This window comes from Cryptotermes secundus, unplaced genomic scaffold (genome assembly GCF_002891405.2).
Source record: "Cryptotermes secundus unplaced genomic scaffold, Csec_1.0 scaffold92, whole genome shotgun sequence".
NCBI lineage: Eukaryota > Metazoa > Arthropoda > Insecta > Blattodea > Kalotermitidae > Cryptotermes > Cryptotermes secundus.
This window is the reverse complement of record NW_019728498.1, coordinates 2,541,216-2,561,827: the sequence shown is the minus strand read 5'-3', so window position 1 is coordinate 2,561,827 and position 20,612 is coordinate 2,541,216. Positions and strand designations below refer to the sequence as shown.

General features: G+C 41.9%; 1 protein-coding gene across 5 annotated transcripts in view; it reads right to left on the bottom strand.

Annotated features, from left to right (window-relative positions):
* LOC111865140 (zinc finger protein Elbow) overlaps positions 1-20,612 on the bottom strand; it is a 1,021,422-nt gene that overhangs the window by 660,341 nt on the left and 340,469 nt on the right. The window contains exon 3 of one of the 5 annotated variants that reach the window (XR_002842928.2): positions 11,848-11,882. The exons of the other annotated variants lie outside the window; for them this stretch is intronic. The gene's annotated coding sequence lies outside the window, so the exon portion shown is untranslated. Of the gene's footprint in view, positions 1-11,847; positions 11,883-20,612 lie in introns of those variants that run through there. 5 annotated transcript variants of the gene reach the window in all.

Sequence of the window (20,612 nt, the reverse complement as noted above, 5' to 3'; positions counted from 1 at the left end):
TTTATGTAACTAAACTTAAATTATTGGTATCCTTTGGTATCTGCGTAAGTGCAGTAAAGTAATGTGACGCGCTGCCTGAAAGCTGGACTATAAAACATCCATCGTTACGCAACGGACAATGAGAAAGCATGCTACCTAGGAAACAGTTCGTAGAACACGAAAACCTAACACTGGGCTAGTAATATCTAAGCAACGAATTGTTTGAGGCAATAAAAATGTATTCCCGCCGCAACAAAAGACTTGTTGCATAACAGCGGGCGAAACTAAATCCTTCGGCAAGGTGTTCCTTATTTAGCCCAAGGACTCAGACCCGAGAAAGACTGCGCTGGCAAGGGCCAGCAGCATACACAAGACAGACTCTTCCTCTCGTCAGAGATGGCGCCCCACAGAAACAAGACCGTAACTATCAAATAGTAATAAATATCTGGTCATGAGCTCCAGGTGGTGCTCGACACCAAGACTTACTGACTGACTGACTGACCGTCAGTCGCAATGTGACTTTGACTTGAGACTAGTTAGTTAGAGATGTCCGTGTGGAAGTGGGTTCGAATACCTCCACCGTGACCCTGCGAGTCGTAGGAGGCGACGAAAAAGGAAGTCTCATATTTGAGACAATATATTTCTCGAGTACCAAGGGACTAGGACCCGAGAAGGACTTCGCTGGCAAGGACTAGCTGCATATACAAAAGACAGACCCGTCCTCTCCTCAGAGAGGGCGCCCACAAAAAACAAGACCGTAACGGTCAAACAGTAATAAAGATATGGCTGCAACCCCAGGAGGGCGCTTTATGCCAAGACAGCGTGGCCGACTGATCGTCGGTCATAAAATGAGACTCAGACTCAGACTCAGAGACTTGTTAGTTCGTACCCGACGAGAGCAGAAGACACATCACTGAGATTAGCGGTAGGAGAGTGGAAACGTCTGGAAAACGTTCCAAGTGCGAATAATTGTATTTGTGAGTGTAAAGCGTGAGTGTCCACTAAATATTCATCCAAATCCGAGACCCATACAATTTTGTTTCCGCGTTGCCTAGGATACACGCGACAGTATGTACGCATATAAAACCAAACCTATCTTTGTTGAATTTTTTTTTTGTTCTTTCGAGAATTCAGATACAAAAAGGACTATAATTTATCTAAAAATTGTTCACTTATATGCTTTTCTTTACATAAGCATAATTTTGTAATTTATTTCAGTCGTATAGTTGTAAACCGCAAGAAATAAAGATTAAGTTATGGAATAATCTTATTGTGCAGTTTACCCAAATAGAGCAGTCGGTATAGAGACTAGCGAGGGGTCGAAGTTCGAGTCCCGGTAGTGCTAAATTCATTGAGCACAGGGACGACTTTACCTTTATTGGAGATGAGAACTACTTTAGTAACAGAAGACGACCACAAGGAACCAATACGTCCCATATAAACTATTTAAATATTTTCAACTCTTGTTCATTACGAACTCTATATCCTCCCAGATGTGGACATTACTGTCTTCTGGGATGTGACGTCGTGCAGTCCGGTAGGAAGACCCAGAAGACAGTGATTTGCATATTCATATCCGTGAGAACCTCAAATCTCGAACCCGAGGTACGACTGACCCCGCAGCGAAGCAGAGGAAAAGACCACGTTTTGCGTTCATGTCGTCATCTAAGTGAAACCTATGTAATTACTAGATTACGAGGATCATTGGCGGGGGCACCGCTGACAGCAACTTGTGCAGTTAATATTACACTTTCTGAACGTACTGTGGGATAATGCTAATGTAATAATAGCCTATATATGACCGGGATATATTCTATGTCTGATAAACAGACTGCCACAATAACAGCAGTTACGTGTCTACTAATAACAGTTACATGCAATATATAGCAGGTTCCCGAATAGTGATTGTTACTGCATACAAGGTGTAACTATGGCCCTGGGGTCGACTCAGCCTCTAACAGAAATGAGTACCAGGAATATTACTGGGGGTAAAGCGCGGCCGGCGCGTAAGGGTTGACGACCTTACCTCAATCTATGAGCCGATTGTCTAGAAAAATGTGAGAACCTCAGCATCTCACAACACTATGGGCCTCCACGGCATGTTACAGGGATACCTTTGCTTACTTTACTTACTATATCAAAACATGTGTCCGGAAACATGCAATTTGTGAGTTATAGCTGAGAGAGTACTGTGCAGACACCAGCAGCAGCTCAGCATCAGTGCGTGGGCAGGGATTGCTGGTGATTGTTCGGTAGCCTCGCATGTTTTGCCACATCGGCTTACAGCCAACCGCAGTCGAGATTTACTCTTACATGAACTGACACAGCTACTGGAAGATGTACCACTGGCAGTCAGAACATGAATGTGGTGCATACCTGATGCTCCTGTGGCACATTATAGCCGTGCTGTGAGAGATGTTCTCAGTAACACCCATCATAACCTAGGGATAGGTAGAGAAGGACCCACTGCATGGTCTCCTCGCTTGCTAGATTTGATTTTCACCCGTGGAGACACCTGAAAATCCTTGTGTATGCAGCTCCTGTTGACAACGAAGAGGCACTTCACTATCTTTGAACAGATGCTGCGGTCCGTGATGAGAAGTATCGAGGCGTGGACTGAATCACACGGAGGACATTTTTAACACTTATTATAAATGTACTCTTTGAGCTATAACCCACAAACTAAATGCTTCCGGATACATGTTGTAGTGGACATTTTTTTCTTTCTTGTTTTGATGTGTGGAACTCGTGCCCGAAGTTCGTCCGCATCTTTCAGTCACATTTTGTATATTTTTTGCACCTAGCACCATGATTGGCATCGAACTTTTTTTTTTAATTCGCTTAGTGGGGTGTGGAGTCCAAATGGGTCCACTCGGCACAGCGGCCACTGATTTGCCTATTGTACCTGCCCCGGGTGATTATGATGATGGAGAATTTGGTGGAAAGAAGATTGGCAGGGGAAACCGAAGTAGTTGGAGAAAACCCGCCCAAGCGCCACTTTGTCCACCACAAACCCCACTTGACCAGACCCGGACTCGAACCCGGGCCGCCGCGGTGGGAAGCCAGCGACTAACCGCTTGAGCTATGGCGCGGCCCTTGGCATCGAACTTTCTCCTGTACAGATCCGTGTTCATAGATCAGGACATGACGCTTTTGTGTATCAGGATTACTTTCATCATCAATCAATACTAAACAGAGAAAACATTGCACCTCAAACTTACTCATTCTCATAAATTAAACTGCATCAGCAATTATACGTGAGTGTGAACCATTGCGTTGTTATTCCTACTGACAGACGGACAGGATAATAAAATGGCTAGTTTGAATAATCATTAACAGGAACGGATGTAACCACGGTACTACAGAACACAGTAACCAGTTATCGACATGTATGACCCAAAGTACTGCATGTCTTAATATATAATTTATTGACTCTGAAGCCTTCGCTTCGTTCTAAACTCTGCCCTACTCCGGCTGGTAACATTTTGAGCAGGCCGATGTTTCTGTATCGCATATTACAGCGGCTTTGTTCATGAGCGCTAAGAACTCTTTCTCTCAGGTTCGGGTAAATTATCTGTTGAGACCTACAGTGTGATATGCTTCCTGACAACTTGAGTATCTGTAAGAAACACGAGTTGTAATTCAAGTTTTTGAATGAGATCCTTTATACTGGTAGTTGATAAGCACGAACTTATTCCACGTAATAAAATCGTGACATGTAATGTTTTCACAGAGCAGCCAATCGAAATTGTGATAGATACAAGGAGAGAAAACATATTCACATCTGTGTTACGCCTCCTACAGATAGGGATAATGTGGCATCAGCAGTCTGCGAAAATAAGGAGAAAAATAATTAAAGTACATGTAAATATTTATTTTAAAAGGATGTTCATTCTACTCATAGGAAGACCCCACCCTCACTTAAGAAGCCTTCCTCGCACTAGAAGCTGCAGTTAAAAGAATGGGATTAGAAATAAACCAAGAAAAAACAAAATATATGACTACAAGTCAGAATGCAAAGCAAAGTGACTCTATAACTACTGATCACTGGACTGGGTTTTTGAAGTAGTACAGACATCTACACATCTAGGATCCTCTGCCAAATGCAATAACGATATTAATCAGGAAATTAATAAATTAATTTTAATAGATATTAAAATGATTTGTGGATTACTCAGCCAATTTAAATCACATATATATCCATGGAAAAGTAAAATCATATTATGTAAGGTATTAATTAGGCCAGTCCTAACATACTCATCACAAACATGGGCATCTGATGAAAAAGCTCTCTTATCTTTGAGAGAACAATTTTGAGGTCCACGTATGTCTCAATCAAAGACAACAATGGCTGGAGAATTAGGTGCAATTATGAATTGTACGTCTTGTATGAGAGTATGGACATTATAACCTTTATAAAAGTGGGTAGTTTGAAATGGGTTGGTTATGTTGCTCGAATGGACCAGTAATGACATGTGAAAAGAATTCTTAATGCCAAATGAGAAGGCAGAAGAGAAAGAGAAAGGCCTAAACTGAGGTAGGATGATGGAGTCGACAATGATATTAAAGCTGTGGGGGAAAGAAACTGGGAAAACATAGCCAGGAACAGACAAATCTGAAAGAATCTTCCAAGGAAGGCCATGGCCCAAAGAAGGGCTGTTTTACCAATGATGATGATGATGTTTAGCCTACAAACTATACACAATATAACCCATTTATTTTATCAAAATATATATAAGTAATTTAAAATATTTTTAGAACAGGCGGCCGCATAAGGAGAGAAAGTTAAATAACATGCTAAGATTCATTCGTTCACGGCTCATGCATTGTTATTCCTTGTCATATTTCAAACTTTCCGATTCTATTTTCGAACAAGAACCCTCCGTATTGAGTTACTGACCACAGAGAAATATAAATGAAAGGAGCGACCCGGATATGGGTGAATTTTTTGGTGATGGTTGTGCTGAAGTAACGGGATTTGTTAAATATTTCAAAATGCTCGACATGCAACATAAACTCACATACATATACAAAAGTTAACTTCATAAATGTATCACTGCAAAGCACTTGACAATTCCATAGGTATGAAACAATAGCAAATATGTAGGAGCTGCGGTGGTTGTGATGTGAAGCATTCTATTTTCTGGCATTTAACGCCGTATAGCCTGCTGAAAGTCAACCGACGTTTCGAAGGAACATGTTGTCTCCATCTTAGGGGTCGAAAAATACGTCAAGCAAGCTCTGCTTGCCATTAGTTTCGCGTTGGTTTCTTGCTTGGTTTATTCTTCGAATCTGAAGATGGAGGCTACATATTCCTCTGAAACGTCGCTTGACTTCCACCGGGCTGTGTAGAGTTCAAAAATCTTCAGTAGAAAATATATACCAGAAATTAACTCAATAAACCATTACTTGAGGAGACAACTATTGTATTGGTAGAGGACAGGAGAATAGACTGTTCACAAAATCGACATAAATAGATATAAATTAAATACAAGTGGAGCAGGACGGGAGGAAAGTGAAGATTATGGAAACAGAAACTGACACTCTACAGTGTAGAGTCTAGACGAATGGTGGTAACAGTGATGGAATCAAGGAAGGCAGGGAGTCTCCTCTATTCGTATCCAAACTGTCTTGTGTTCAAACCCGTCTGGACAATATTTATGATCTGGTTCAATGGTTTCTAAACACACTCGGCTGGAAGATGATGAAGATCCTCAACATGTCCTTCTGCTGACCACCGCCGCTAGAAGGCAGCAGCGGCGGTGGTGGCGGCAAGCCATAAATTATTGTTATTGCCACCACGCTGTGATATAAACGAGCAACATCCATGCAACCGCTACATTCATCAGCTATTTTTTGCCATCTTTCATTCTGATGTTATTACTTCATTCCGTTCCATTAAATATCATCGTACATGTTTTTGAGCAGGTCTTTTTTATTATTCTTTTTTTCATCCTTCTTAGTACGAAGCCCATAAATCTCTGTAACGGGATTTCTCTTGTGAAGGGAAGAAATGGGAGAATGCAAACGCACTCTTCCATGGGATGAAGTGCAGCTAAGGAGAGGCACGATACTGTGCAAAGGCCTACAGTAATGGTGAAGTCATTACAGAAATTTTATGTTTGACATTGCCCATCATAACAAGTGGGAGTGCGTGTGATATTCACAACATTTCTGCAGATGGTTTATTCCTGTCTTCAGGTGAGTAATTGCTTGTCAGTTGGTCACCCGAATTATTTCTGCATTCAAATGTCATCCTCAGAAGTATCCGTAAAGTTAATCCAACAAATTAAAGAAATTATTAAAAATGTTGTTAACAGCACTTTATATGAATTATATAAATTAAGTATTAAAATGTTCATTTATACAATTTAAATATTTGTTTAGTGTAAATTTACGCGACATTGAAAACCGGAAATGGGTTACAGACCACATAATATGTTGCTTGGTCCACAGAGATTATACGTGACAAGCTTCTGAACTTCGCTGTGTCCTTTCAACTCCAGATAAGAGAAATCTTGGAAATTTCTAGAGATGCAGTGTGAAACTGAAACAAATGACACAAACTGTTGGAATGCCTTTTTGAAAATAAGTTCCGTTGGTCCATACACAGTCCAGAGAGAACTAATCTCACAAGGGATATGAACTTCAATTTGTTTATGAAGTTCATGAAAATAAATTTGAGCCTCATAACGTTTACGAGTCGACAAGACAGACGTAAAATATTAGTGGTGTATTAATTTACTTACCAGTTTATATTTGTCATAATCGACTCTCGTATTTGTTACATCCGACACAGACATCGGAAAAATTTAAATAATGCGTTCTTATAAACATTTGTGACATGATGGCTCAAAGCAAGAATTGTCGAAAAGGAAAAGACCTTCACCACTGGGCTGCAGCAACCCAAAGAGAAGGCCACTGCTAGGCAATGACTCTGTAAGCACGTCTCCTTGGCAACGGATATGCACACGCAACAATAGAAGAACTGTTGGAAGCGGTGTTTTCTGTGAGGTCCGGACCTAGACTATATACCGGAAAAGGAAACAGATAGGAGGTGCCGAAAAGGGAACCTAGTTCCTGGGGGTATAACTTGGTCACTTTGTTCGTGGGGGATATAAATATGGTGACCTTGCCCTCCAGGTTTGAGAAACTCGAATCTGAGACAGAAGAATATGATCATGAGTCCTGCAAGACTCGGACTTGAGAATGACTGCGCTGGTGAGGACCAGCAGCAATTGTAAACGACAGACCCGTCCTCTTTTCAGAGAGGGCGCCCCACATCAAGAAACCCACAAATGTCTGACAGTAACAGAAATCTGGTCTTGGGCCCCAGATGGGGGCTCGACACCAAGACAGACTGGCGTACTGACCGTCAGTATTATTTTATCACTTTGACCTTTAGTGAGTTAGTTTTGAAGAAGAGTGACCAGTCCGAGCCCGAGTCTGAGGTTGTTGTGAGACAGTCGCCCCCTGCTGGAGGGGTGGGAGGCAGAAGAATCACCAGACTTAGTGCGTACCATAGTGAATTACAGAGCATGTGACTTAACGACAGCGCTATAATTAATTATAGTTAAGGTTCGTAAGAATCAAAACCCCGTGTCTAGTCGCTAAACACGTGAAAATATATTTTCAAATTACAACTAGAAGATAACTTTAAAACTGCTTTAAAGGAGTGTCTACACTCATAATAAACTGTCTTTCCACGTAAATTCCCTTATTGAACTATTAGTGACTTAATTACAGATTTTAATGAAAAAAAGTATTACAGCTGACTCCATTTTCATCTACACGGTGCAACAGAATATGTGGATAAAAAAACACCCTTATTTCTGAGTCACAGTAGCAGATGATCTAGCTGAAATTCGAAACAGTTACTTTCTGATTGCACGAAACACTGCTATGACATCCTGGATCGTGTTTTCTCATTTACAGGGATACGAGTTGTGTTCTGTTTCATGAAACGCTATAGGCTAATTAAAGATGACTATGACATTCAGTGCATTCATGCGGTAGTGTAGGTGGTTGCGGCACTATGCTATAAGCCTGAAGGTCGCGGGTTCGATTATTAATGAAGATACTGGATTTTTCAAATTGACTTAATCCTTACAGCCACACTATGGCACTGGGGTCCACGCAGCCTCCAAAATAAATGAGTACCAGGAATCTTCCTGGGGGCAAAGGGCGGCCGGCGCGTAAGGCTGACAACCTCACCGCCATCTGTGAGCCGATTGTTTAGATAATGTGGGACCCTTAATGCCTGACAACCCTACGGGTTTCCACGGCTGTTATAGGGATAGCTTCATTTTTTTAACTTTATGTTTCGTTACAGAAGTCTGAAAAAGTTTCATTTATTGAATACGCTTATAGACAATAACATTACCGACTATGAGTATCCCATAAACGTAAGTACTTTGCACTGAAGAAAATTCCACAATTATAAGTGCGAAGGTTATTTTTTGTGGTATAATTTCAGACAGAAGTCATTACGTACAAATTTTTGTCACGATAAAGTACAGTAACGCCGGTCACGGTAGCCGAGCGGTCTAAGGCATGTACTGTCTTCGCTCGCTCGGAAGCCGTGATCGTGGGTTCGAATCCCACTCAGGGCATGGATGTTTGTGTGCGTTTTTCTGTGTTTGTCTACAGGTAGAGACCTTGCGACGAGCTGATCACCCGCCCAAGGAGCCCTACCGTATGTGTAAGATCTAGAAAACCGAAGTGAACGGAGAAGTTCATGGAGGTAGGCCTAGGCCCACTGGGGCTGTAGTGCCAAGGGGGAAAAAAAGTATAGAAACAAAATAAAAAGAAGCATTTGCTCCTCTCCGGGGTTGAATACATTTACACACGCCTCATTCTTTCCGGTTCAATTTGTTCCACTCTAAAATAGTTCAAAAGAAGAGCCAAATTGTAGTGCAGGCGCCCGGTAAAAATAATTTACACATTGACATGTCATGGCTTGCCCACGAACAACTAACCTGTCATCCACAACAAGTTGTATCAGGGATAGCCATCAGAAAGGACTGTAAGCAGAAACCGCCTGCACCTAGCATCTTGATAAATCCTGAAATATGTCTACTTCGTACAAGCAGTATCGGTATCAAATGGCGAAGATCAGTATCATGCCTTTTATGACTTCTCTCACTCCTCACTCTTGAGGTCTCTCAGCTGTAGGGCCTGTCTCTTGAGCATCAATAAAAGATGAATTAGTATGTTGGGTCCTGGGCGTAAAAATGCGGTATTTCTATTCCCCTTCGGAGTGTAAAGTAGTTACTAGCTAACTGTATAACATCATTCTACTCCCATTTTATCAGTCTCTTTAGGAACAAAAAATATGATAAAAACTTGAATTAATATAATTAAGTAATAATATAAATATAAAAGGTAAAAAAGGTTAAGCTATCCCTGTAACAGGCCTTGAAGGCCCATAGGGTTGAGAGACGTTAAGGCTCCTACATTTTCTAGAAAATCGGCTCAGAGATGGCGGTGAGGTTGTCAGACTTACGCGTCCGCCGCCCTTTACCCTTCAGGAATTTTCCTGGTACTTATTTCTGTTAGAGGTTGAGTCGACCCCAGGGCTATAGTGCGGCTGCAAGGATTGGGTAAATTGAAGAATCCAATGACCTCATCGGGAATCGATCCCGCGAACTTCTGGTTTGTAGCATAGTACATCAATAAACTAAGCTACGGCGTGCATCCATAATATAAATATTTTATGCACAAATAATTAATTACTAAACCAATAAATAAGATTCACTACCTCCTAAGCCACCGATTTTCCCTACAAGCCTGCAAGCATACTGTTATAATGCATTTGGGTATGTTCTCATTTGTCCCTTTTTCTGGTTCCTAACAATTTCCGAATAAATAAACCAAAATATTAGTGTCAGACTCATGAGAAACATTAAAATTCTGTTAGAGTCCTAAAGAGAATATAAGAAGACAACCTAAGTAAATATAGGACTATTGCTTGATTTTCATATTGGTGGCTAAGAACTTGAAAAATCACAGACGTTCGACAAGCATTTCAGAGGTCGCGAAATATTAAACAGATTCCATATGCATCCTGAAAAAGGGTGTCAGGGCAGTGCCCCGGCACTCAAAAAGAGCACTAAAGCGGCCCGCCCCGTCACGACTGCAGATCAGGTTACTACGTGAATCACAAAGTAGCGTATATGCGGAATAGTGTGAAGTCCAGAGATCGAGGGCAGAGTCCTGCATTCTGCACGAATGGACGTGGGGCAGTACCCACTGCAAGCTAAAAGGTGGAGTATAATATGCCACATAAGATATGAGCGTGGGACCTCTACGCACACAAACCCCACAAATGAAGCCTGGGGTACTCTATGCATCACACTTTATGTGTAGAGTACTATAGGAATACGCCCCGAATGAAACTGGGGATCTGCGCATGTCACATATAAGCTTGGAGTGCTGCATAACAGAGTCAAAGACCAGATAAAGTATGAATTTGCGAAAACTGAGAAATCCAGCACTGAATGAAAGATACTGCACACCCTAAAGCTTATTGGTGAGTTACTCTATGCGCTACAAATTAAGAATTCGGCCCTACATATATCATGGATTAAGTAGGAGAAGTACATACACAACATGAAGACGATGTGGTAAAATACAGGCCACAAGATAGGACAGAGGGGCTAGTACTAATATGGGGTGCTGCAACTGCGCAACCTGATCCTACCAAATCTAAAGGGGCCCAACTCGATCTCACCTGACCTGCTACATCCTCACCTAACATCACCTGAACTATCTTAACTTAATTAACGTAATGATAAACTAAAGGGGTAAATTAAAATAATAAACTAAACTAACCTAGCATCTCCTCGGGTGTAGATGTCCGACATGACATCCCACAAAACAATACTCTTCACAGTCACTGATACGAGAACCTGAAATCTAACCTGACCATACCCAACCTACCACACTTTAACTTAACTAACCTAATACTACGTATAACCCAACCNAGTGTAATTAGAATGATCACGTCAAGGAGGATGAGGTGGGCCGGGCATGTAGCACGAATGGGGGAGGAGAAGAAGAATGCTTATAGGATATTGGTGGGAAAGCTAGGTGGAAAGAGACCACTGGGAAGACCTAGGCGTAGGGCGTGATCAATATTAAAATTGATCTTAGCGAGATAGGATGGGATGGTATGGATTGGATTGACTTTGCTCAAGATAGGGACCAGTGGAGGGCTCTTGTGAACACGGTAATGATTCTTCGGGTTCCATAAAATGCTGGGAAGCTCTAGGGTAGCTGCAGAATTGGCGGTTTCTCAAGAGGGGTTCAGCTCCATGAGTGAGTGAGAGAACACAGTCCAACTTAATATGAAGTAACTTAGCTAAATCAAATCTTTTTGTAACTAGGAAACCTAATATAAGCCAGCCCTATATCACCTAACATATCCTGATCATACCTAACATAACCCAGCCCTACCTCACCTAAAGTAACCTGGCCTAGCTTGACCTATACAAGCCCAATATGACCAAACCTACACGTTTGACTGAGCCTATGAGGACAGCGTTAGTTAACGTGGGATAAGCTAAATTAATGGAAAGTTTATTAAAACCTTATCTAATTTAACGTAACCGGGTAACACACTAATATTCACATTTTGTTACGTCATAACTTTATTTTTGGGCGGGAGAAGGAAAGACTTATGACATTTTTGTACCACACCATACCTTACAAATTTATAGAGCGGTTCTTCGAATCCAAAAGCAATTCGTGGGAGTTTTCATACCTCACGAGCTAATTTCGGTGTGCTGAATGACTTGTATTTATTGACTATTACTGAACTCACCAAGTTTATGACCAGTTAATTCTCAAGGGTGTAGTCCTAAACTTGTTAGTGCCGCGGCAATCCAGAAAGCAGCTGAAGGCTGAAAGAAATGGGCACAAATCATAACGTGAAACCTTTCTCTGTACTTACTGATAGATATACACTTTACACGCAGAAATGGACAAGCAGTTCATGAAACCCATATATTTATAAAAGCTGACGCTCCCACCTGAGCGCTCGGAAAATAACAGACTGTAAGAACTTCATGTTTCACATCAGTGCCTTCAATATTGATACCAGGGCGGCGTCCAGGCACTCAAAGAAGCAAGATGCCGCTGTCGTGTACCGCCCTCTCTTGACTAGAGCCCTGCTTATGGACATAGCACAAGTAACAAGTCCTGTGTGCAATAACTATAGCAAACAAGGTACTGTTCCATATTTTACGTTGTTGATTACGCTGTTTCGCGTCTTAGAATTCTGGACAGCTCATTCAGTAAAATTTGAACGATAGACATTCGAACCTCTGCAAGGCATACGCCCAGATCTGTGGCCCACCGCTCCTCTGTCGAACTGGCAGCGGGACGGATTTCCCAGATGGTACTGCAGCACGAATTTGTAACTTACCATTCACCTCCAACTACAGTCAAGGTATAAAATTGCAAGGAGTTCTCCAAAACACAGGTAACTTTCTTTTTTTAAGAAACTACCTCCATGGAACTGATTTTCTCTTGAGAAGCCTTCAGTCGCTGAGTTACTCAAGAATTTCCCAACAATTTATGGATCCAGAAGGTTCATTACCGTGTTCACAAGAGCCTTCCACTGATTATTATCTTAAGACATATGAATCCAGCCCACACTACCCCATCCTGTTTCTGTAAGATGCATTTTAATATTATTCTCCCACCCACCTCTAGGTCTTCTTAGTTGTCAACCTTGTAGTTCTCTCTTATAATTTCATAATCTTGCAAAAGAATCAATGTTTCAATAATAAAAATGAAATTAAGAACCCTACATGCAGACTTATCTTCCGATCCCGAAAACATCCACGTCACTACTAAGCACGTTTAAATGCTTGTGTTACAACATGTTCTTCCGCATTGCCTTCAGAAAGCTTTCTGTTCTGCTTCGTCTCTCTTGCCTCACATATAGGCCTACGGATATTTATGATACAGAATCATTTACGACTCGTTTTCTCAAAAGAAATAGTTTGAAACTACATGATATGTGGCTTGTTTCCCTTTAAGAATGTTGTTTTACGTCTGTTTTTTTTTGTCTGTCTCTTAATCTCCGTCATTATTTATACCTTATTTTGTGCTTCAGACACCTGCTAAGATTATTCGACCGTAATAACATCTGACCACGCTGGTTTACCATTCATTACGCTGCTCCATGACGTCCCTGGCTGCACCTGAGACTGCGAGAGGCATCCGGCGCACTCGGGAAAGTCCTGGAACGACAACTGAGTGGTTGTGCCGTAGGCCTATGGTGAATGCATGGCAATATGATGCTCTTTGCGCAGAAGTATTAGTTACCTACTAACTAACTAACTACCTAACTAACACTGTGGAGATAAGACTTTCTTGAAAAGCAGTCGGTCGCTCAGCTACTCACGAATTTCACAGCATTTTATGCAACTCGAAGCTTCAATACCGTGTTCGCAATAACCCTCCACTGGTACCTATCCTGAGCCAGATTAATTCTATCGATATCACCTCGTCCTATTTCTCTAAGATACCTACGTCAATATTTATTACTAGTGGTATCTCTCCTTCTGCCTTTACCATCAAAATCCTCTTCTCCACCATGCCTGCTACATGCCCTCCCCACCTCATCCTCCCTTACTTGAACATTCTCATTATATTTGGCGATGAGTACAATTTCTGAAGGTCCTAATTATGCAGTTTTCTCCAACCTCCTAATACTTCATCTCACTTCGGTCCAAATATTCTTCCCAGCACCGTGTTCTCAAACACCCTCAGTCTATGTTCTTCCTTTAATACCAGAGATGAAGTTACCAGCCCATACCAAAACAAAAAGCAAAATTATAGTTTTGTATATTTTAATTTTTATGTTTTTAGACCGCAAGCAAGAGGAAAAAATGTTCTGAGCTGAGGGCGTAAGCATTGCCTGAATTAAATCTGCTCAAGTGTTCAAGTCCCGATGAGGTCATTGGATTTTTTCAGTTGACCTAATTCTTCCAGCCGCACTAGGCCCTGGGGTTTACTCAGCCTCTAACAGAAATGAGTACCAGGAATTAATTAAATAATTTTCCTAGGGAGTAAAGCGCGGCTGGCGCGTAAGGCTGACAACCTTACCGCCATCTTTGAGCCGATTTTCTACATAGTGTGGGAGCCTCAACGTCTCACAACCCTATGGGCCTCCATGACCTGGTTCAGGGATAGCTTTTCTTTTTACTTTTACTTAATTTCCTCAGTAATCAGATTTTGATTTGTTAGTTCCACTCCCAAATATCTTCATTTTTCCATATTCTCAAGAGATCTATTAGTTATCTTTACGTTATGATTTTGCCCTGCATTCTGGTGGCGAAGTATCAACATATACTTAGTTTTTACTGTGTTTGCTTCTGGATCAACCTCTTACCAGCATCAATTAGAGCTTCTTTATGGAATTTCTTTTATTTACCAATAGATCTACATCATCATTACTTACTTACTCATAGAGCTGAGCCCTTATTGAGGAGTCGCCAATTCTGCAGCTACTCAAGAATTTCCCATAATTTTATGGAACCCGAAGGTTCACTACCGTGTTCACGAGAGTCCTCCATTGGTCTCTATCCTGAGCCAAATCGATCCAATCCACACCATCCCACCCTGTCTCTTCAAGATCCATTCTAATATTGTCCACCCATATATGCCTTGATATTCCCAGAGGTCTCTTTCCTTCTGGCTTTTCCACCAATATCCTATATGCATTCTTGTTCTCATCCATTCGTTCTACATGTCATGTCCTCCTCATCCTCCTTGACTTGATCGCATCATCATCGTAAACTAATTAAATCTTCTAATGTAGATTCTTTCGGTCGACTCTGAAAAGTGGAAGCTGTCCAATAATGAAAAGCCTTACTTTAAACAGAAGGAACTTCGAAAGAAAAAAAATGTTAATTAGGTACCAGTACTCAGTTCTTTGATTTCTTTTGCAGGAGAGACAATCGCGGTGAAAACGGAAAATCATCGAAGATCTGCAGTTTGGAGCGAATCACATGTAAGATCTCTAGTTCCCAGACCGCTCTCACAATATAAATCCAGTGAATCTTCAATTTGACTTCCACGTGGAAACTTCTCTTAATCACATAGAACGGGCCCAACATTTTTTATAATCGTCGATACAATAGCATGAGCGATTTTGTTAATAACAATAATTCCAGAAAGCAATGGCACATCTGAAACCTTTTCTTTTTGTCTGACGGTATTTTTAAGAATTCAGTTGTACCAGCGGACATCATTAGGTATTAATAAATGAAGGTCTGTAAGTGTACATGCTACAAGCCCTCTTGTATTTACTCGAAGTTGTACTGGAGAGTGGCTACAATATTCATGGAGCGCTGCGTGAGCAGATGAGTCCAGTAGTAACTAAGCATTCAGTGTACCAAATATATTTTCACGAATGCCCCCTGTCGATTACAAGGCCATTCTCTGGTGTACAAAATAAAAGGCAAAGGTAAAGTTGTATCTGTGCTTAATTAAGTATCACGCCATGAAGACATAGGGGTAGTGGAGGTATAGCTCCACCGGTCTTGAACTTGGCACTGGATGGATGTGAATGGTCAACTTCACGTCCCAGCCGCTTTACCCCCGTTGAGAGAGCCCACAGTGCCCATTGTATAGGAGATTGGGTGGGCCCCAGAACCAATTTCGACGCTGTGGAGTAGAGAAAAATCTCTTGCCTATGCCGGGAATAGAACCCAAGTCATCTAGCTCCTAGCCCGTCATTATACCGACTGAGTTATTCCGGGTTCCACTCTACAAAATGGCAGATGTTATAAACATTCCACAGTAAACATACCTATCTACTTCATAGTCTTTAAGAGAATGTGTGTCATTGAACCTTGAGCAAGGCTAAGAGTTAGGATTAGGACAGCGTTTCCACACAGTCCGTTTGTTTTTCTTTTCATTGGTGGCATACGCACTATAATTACGTGTCCCATTCAAAATGTCAGAAATCGAACCAGTCGTACAGTACACAGAGATCACTCGTATTGTCCTTTATGGCAGACATATCTAAAGGTAAAAACATAAACGACTGGAATAATGTTGATAATTTGCATTTCAAGGAAGAACTAAGAGCTAAAAGCAACTGAATTTCAGAGCAATGATATGAATGCAAACGGTTAATGGAATCCATTTTTTTTCCTTGGCACTACAGCCCCAGTGGGCCTAGGCCTACCTCCATGAACTTCTCCGTTCACTTCGGTTTTTCTAGATCGTACACATTCGGTAGGACTCCTTGGGCGGGTGATCAGCTCGTCGCAAGGCCTCTACCTGTACACAAACAGAAAAACGCACACACACAAAACTAGACATCCATGCCCCGAGTGGGATTCGAACCCATGATCCCGGTTTCCAAGCGAGCGAAGACAGTACATGCCTTAGACCGCTCGGCTACCGTGACCGGCGGAATCCATTTACTACGCCGAAAAATGAATAAAACATGATCAACACTGTTAGTAAAGAAACATGTTGCTTCTCTTACGAGAAGCAGCAACAGAAAGTAATTCAATTGGCATGCATGTTTTGTAATTTGTCAAGAAAATTCGTTGAAAATTTGTTAGAATTCCTTCATTGTACGTATCTGTGTGTGATAAATCAGGCGTTTGATTGATTTAGTGCGTAAACTAAGTTAAAGTAGGGTAATTCTGTCCCTGTGCTTGCCTATTTAAGCACTACTCCATAAAGATATATGGGGGAGTGGATGTTCAGACCCACGTATTCTTGTCTTCGGCACTAGATGGAGGCCGCTTTATTTCCGGGGAAAGAGTCCCCGGTACCCACTGCATAGGACGTTGGGTGGGCCCCAGAACCGGTCTGGACACCTTGCTCTTACTCGAACTCCGACCCCTCAGCCATCCAGCCCACAGCCAGTCGCTATAATGCCTGCGCTTTCTCGGCTCTAACGTTAAGACAGAGAACGAAAATAAACAAGTTTTTCAAAAACCTGTGTACATCCGCAAGATGTGCCTTGAGTGCTTAGTAACGGTGAAGTGCCCTGACGTTATTAAGTTACGCGTAGGGAATTAGAGCCTGCAGTTCCTGAATAATAATTCATAACGTATTGATTTGAGGCGGATGACAGTTTCTTGGAACCTGGGGAAAATGGCACAGGCCTCTTTTTTTTTTCTGGGAATGGCGGCCTGGAAACGGGGCGGTCACCATTACCACGAAGCAGAATGAAAGAAAAATGTTGAAAGGAAGAGCTGGAATATTTACTATACATTTCAATATGACTGGTATTAGTTATGAGGTCGAATGCTTTGCTTTACGGCAGTTCTGATCAGCTGAAATGACCTGGCAAGTTCCCATATGATGAACGAACACGCACGCACGCGCGCACACACACAATTCTGGAACATACGGAAAATTCGAAACCAAGGCCAACCCGTTGTACAAAATAAAGTTTCACTCTGATCTTATTCCTATTTGGCGCGTTATTTCTTAGCTTATTCTTCTAACCTGAAGATGGAGGCGACAAATTCCATGTCTGTTGACTTACAAGAGACTACATGGAGTTGTACCGCAGAGGACGGAACTCTTCATAACCACGACTGTTGACTTTCAAGAGACTACAGGGAGTTGTACTCCAGTACACGGAACTCTTTATAACCACGGCTGTTGACTTTCAAGAGACTAGAGTGAGTTGTACTCCAGTACACGGAACTCTTCATAATAACGGCTGTTGACTTTCAAGAGACTACAGTGAGTTGTACTCCAGTACACGGAACTTTTCATAACCACGGCTGTTGACTTTCAAGAGACTACAGGGAGTTGTACTCCAGTACACGGAACTCTTTATAACCACGGCTGTTGACTTTCAAGAGACTAGAGTGAGTTGTACTCCAGTACACGGAACTCTTCATAATAACGGCTGTTGACTTTCAAGAGACTACAGTGAGTTGTACTCCAGTACACGGAACTTTTCATAACCACGGCTGTTGACTTTCAAGAGACTACAGGGAGTTGTACTCCAGTACACGGAACTCTTTATAACCACGGCTGTTGACTTTCAAGAGACTAGAGTGAGTTGTACTCCAGTACACGGAACTCTTCATAATAACGGCTGTTGACTTTCAAGAGACTACAGTGAGTTGTACTCCAGTACACGGAACTTTTCATAACCACGGCTGTTGACTTTCAAGAGACTACAGGGAGTTGTACTCCAGTACACGGAACTCTTTATAACCACGGCTGTTGACTTTCAAGAGACTAGAGTGAGTTGTACTCCAGTACACGGAACTCTTCATAATAACGGCTGTTGACTTTCAAGAGACTACAGTGAGTTGTACTCCAGTACACGGAACTTTTCATAACCACGGCTGTTGACTTTCAAGAGACTACAGGGAGTTGTACTCCAGTACACGGAACTCTTTATAACCACGGCTGTTGACTTTCAAGAGACTAGAGTGAGTTGTACTCCAGTACACGGAACTCTTCATAATAACGGCTGTTGACTTTCAAGAGACTACAGTGAGTTGTACTCCAGTACACGGAACTTTTCATAACCACGGCTGTTGACTTTCAAGAGACTACAGGGAGTTGTACTCCAGTACACGGAACTCTTTATAACCACGGCTGTTGACTTTCAAGAGACTAGAGTGAGTTGTACTCCAGTACACGGAACTCTTCATAATAACGGCTGTTGACTTTCAAGAGACTACAGTGAGTTGTACTCCAGTACACGGAACTTTTCATAACCACGGCTGTTGACTTTCAAGAGACTACAGGGAGTTGTACTCCAGTACACGGAACTCTTTATAACCACGGCTGTTGACTTTCAAGAGACTAGAGTGAGTTGTACTCCAGTACACGGAACTCTTCATAATAACGGCTGTTGACTTTCAAGAGACTACAGTGAGTTGTACTCCAGTACACGGAACTTTTCATAACCACGGCTGTTGACTTTCAAGAGACTACAGGGAGTTGTACTCCAGTACACGGAACTCTTTATAACCACGGCTGTTGACTTTCAAGAGACTAGAGTGAGTTGTACTCCAGTACACGGAACTCTTCATAATAACGGCTGTTGACTTTCAAGAGACTACAGTGAGTTGTACTCCAGTACACGGAACTTTTCATAACCACGGCTGTTGACTTTCAAGAGACTACAGGGAGTTGTACTCCAGTACACGGAACTCTTTATAACCACGGCTGTTGACTTTCAAGAGACTAGAGTGAGTTGTACTCCAGTACACGGAACTCTTCATAATAACGGCTGTTGACTTTCAAGAGACTACAGTGAGTTGTACTCCAGTACACGGAACTTTTCATAACCACGGCTGTTGACTTTCAAGAGACTACAGGGAGTTGTACTCCAGTAGACGGAACTCTTCATAACCACGGCTGTGAAAACCTCAGATCCTCCAGATGGCGTAATTCATACCTGTTCCGGTAACGAACTGTCAATGTGAGAAACGAAAAGTTTGATGCTTTACAAATTGCCCCACGATAAAGGAATATCATATTATGTACCCAGTGTAATTTATTCAAGGTTGCTGGAGGACATATCGCTGCAGGGATTGAATCTACTATCGTCGGTGAATTCTTACATAAAGGGGAAAACATGCGACCGGCTTGCAACAAAGGATACTGCTCGCTGACTTTCAATTACATTCTCATTTCGCAATGTTTTATCTGCTCTTCTCTCGATTTATGAACTACCACTTTTCTTGGTTAGAGACTTCCATACATAGTAAGACCGTTCATAATGACATGTCCGACAAAAATTCTCTGTAATAAACCAATGTTAGCCGGTCACGGTAGCCGAGCGGTCTGAGGCATGAACTGTCTTCGCTCGCTCGTAAGCTGGGATCGTGGGTCTGAATCCCACTCAAGGCATGGATGTTTAGTGTTTCTGTCTCTGTGTGTGTGTGTGTGTGTGTCCTCGCGCGCGCTTTTCTGTGTTTGTGTACAGGTAGAGAGACCTTGCGACGAGCTGAACACCCGCCCAAGGAGTCCTATCGGATTTCTTAAGGCGCGTCCACATTAATCGTCCTCGTGTGACACTCTATGTTAGCGAGTAATGTGGACGATATGACAAGTCACGAGACAAGCACATTTTAAATTTTTAATTTAAAAACTATAGCCAATAAATTAAACACGACTACAGCCTATACACACTACGAGCAAATATACGGATCCTCACGCGCCGAAGCCTGGCGAGCAACTGAAGTAGTGTGGACGAAGATTTACGAGAACAAGTAAAAGCCAGACGAGTCTCCCGACGAGGACAAGCCTGGTAAGCACGAGCACGAGTAATGTGAACGCGCCTTAAGATCTAGTAAACTGAAGTGAAAGGGGAAGTATCACGAAGGTAGGCCAAAGCCAAAATTGGGCCTGTAGCGCCAAAGAAAAAACAACCATTGTTAATTGGACTTTGTTCAGCTATTAAAATTCCAAAAATGACTTCCATAGATCGATGTACAGACTGTAATGAAATTGATGTAAAATTTATGGATTATCTCTAAATTTAATACCGTATATCACATTCGAAGAAATTGTTAAAGTAAGCAGAGGGTGAAGAAATAGACAGTGATTAGCACATATCTGAGATTAACCACAATCATAATTACTCTCTTGCTCACTACTCGGTGCTTACACCA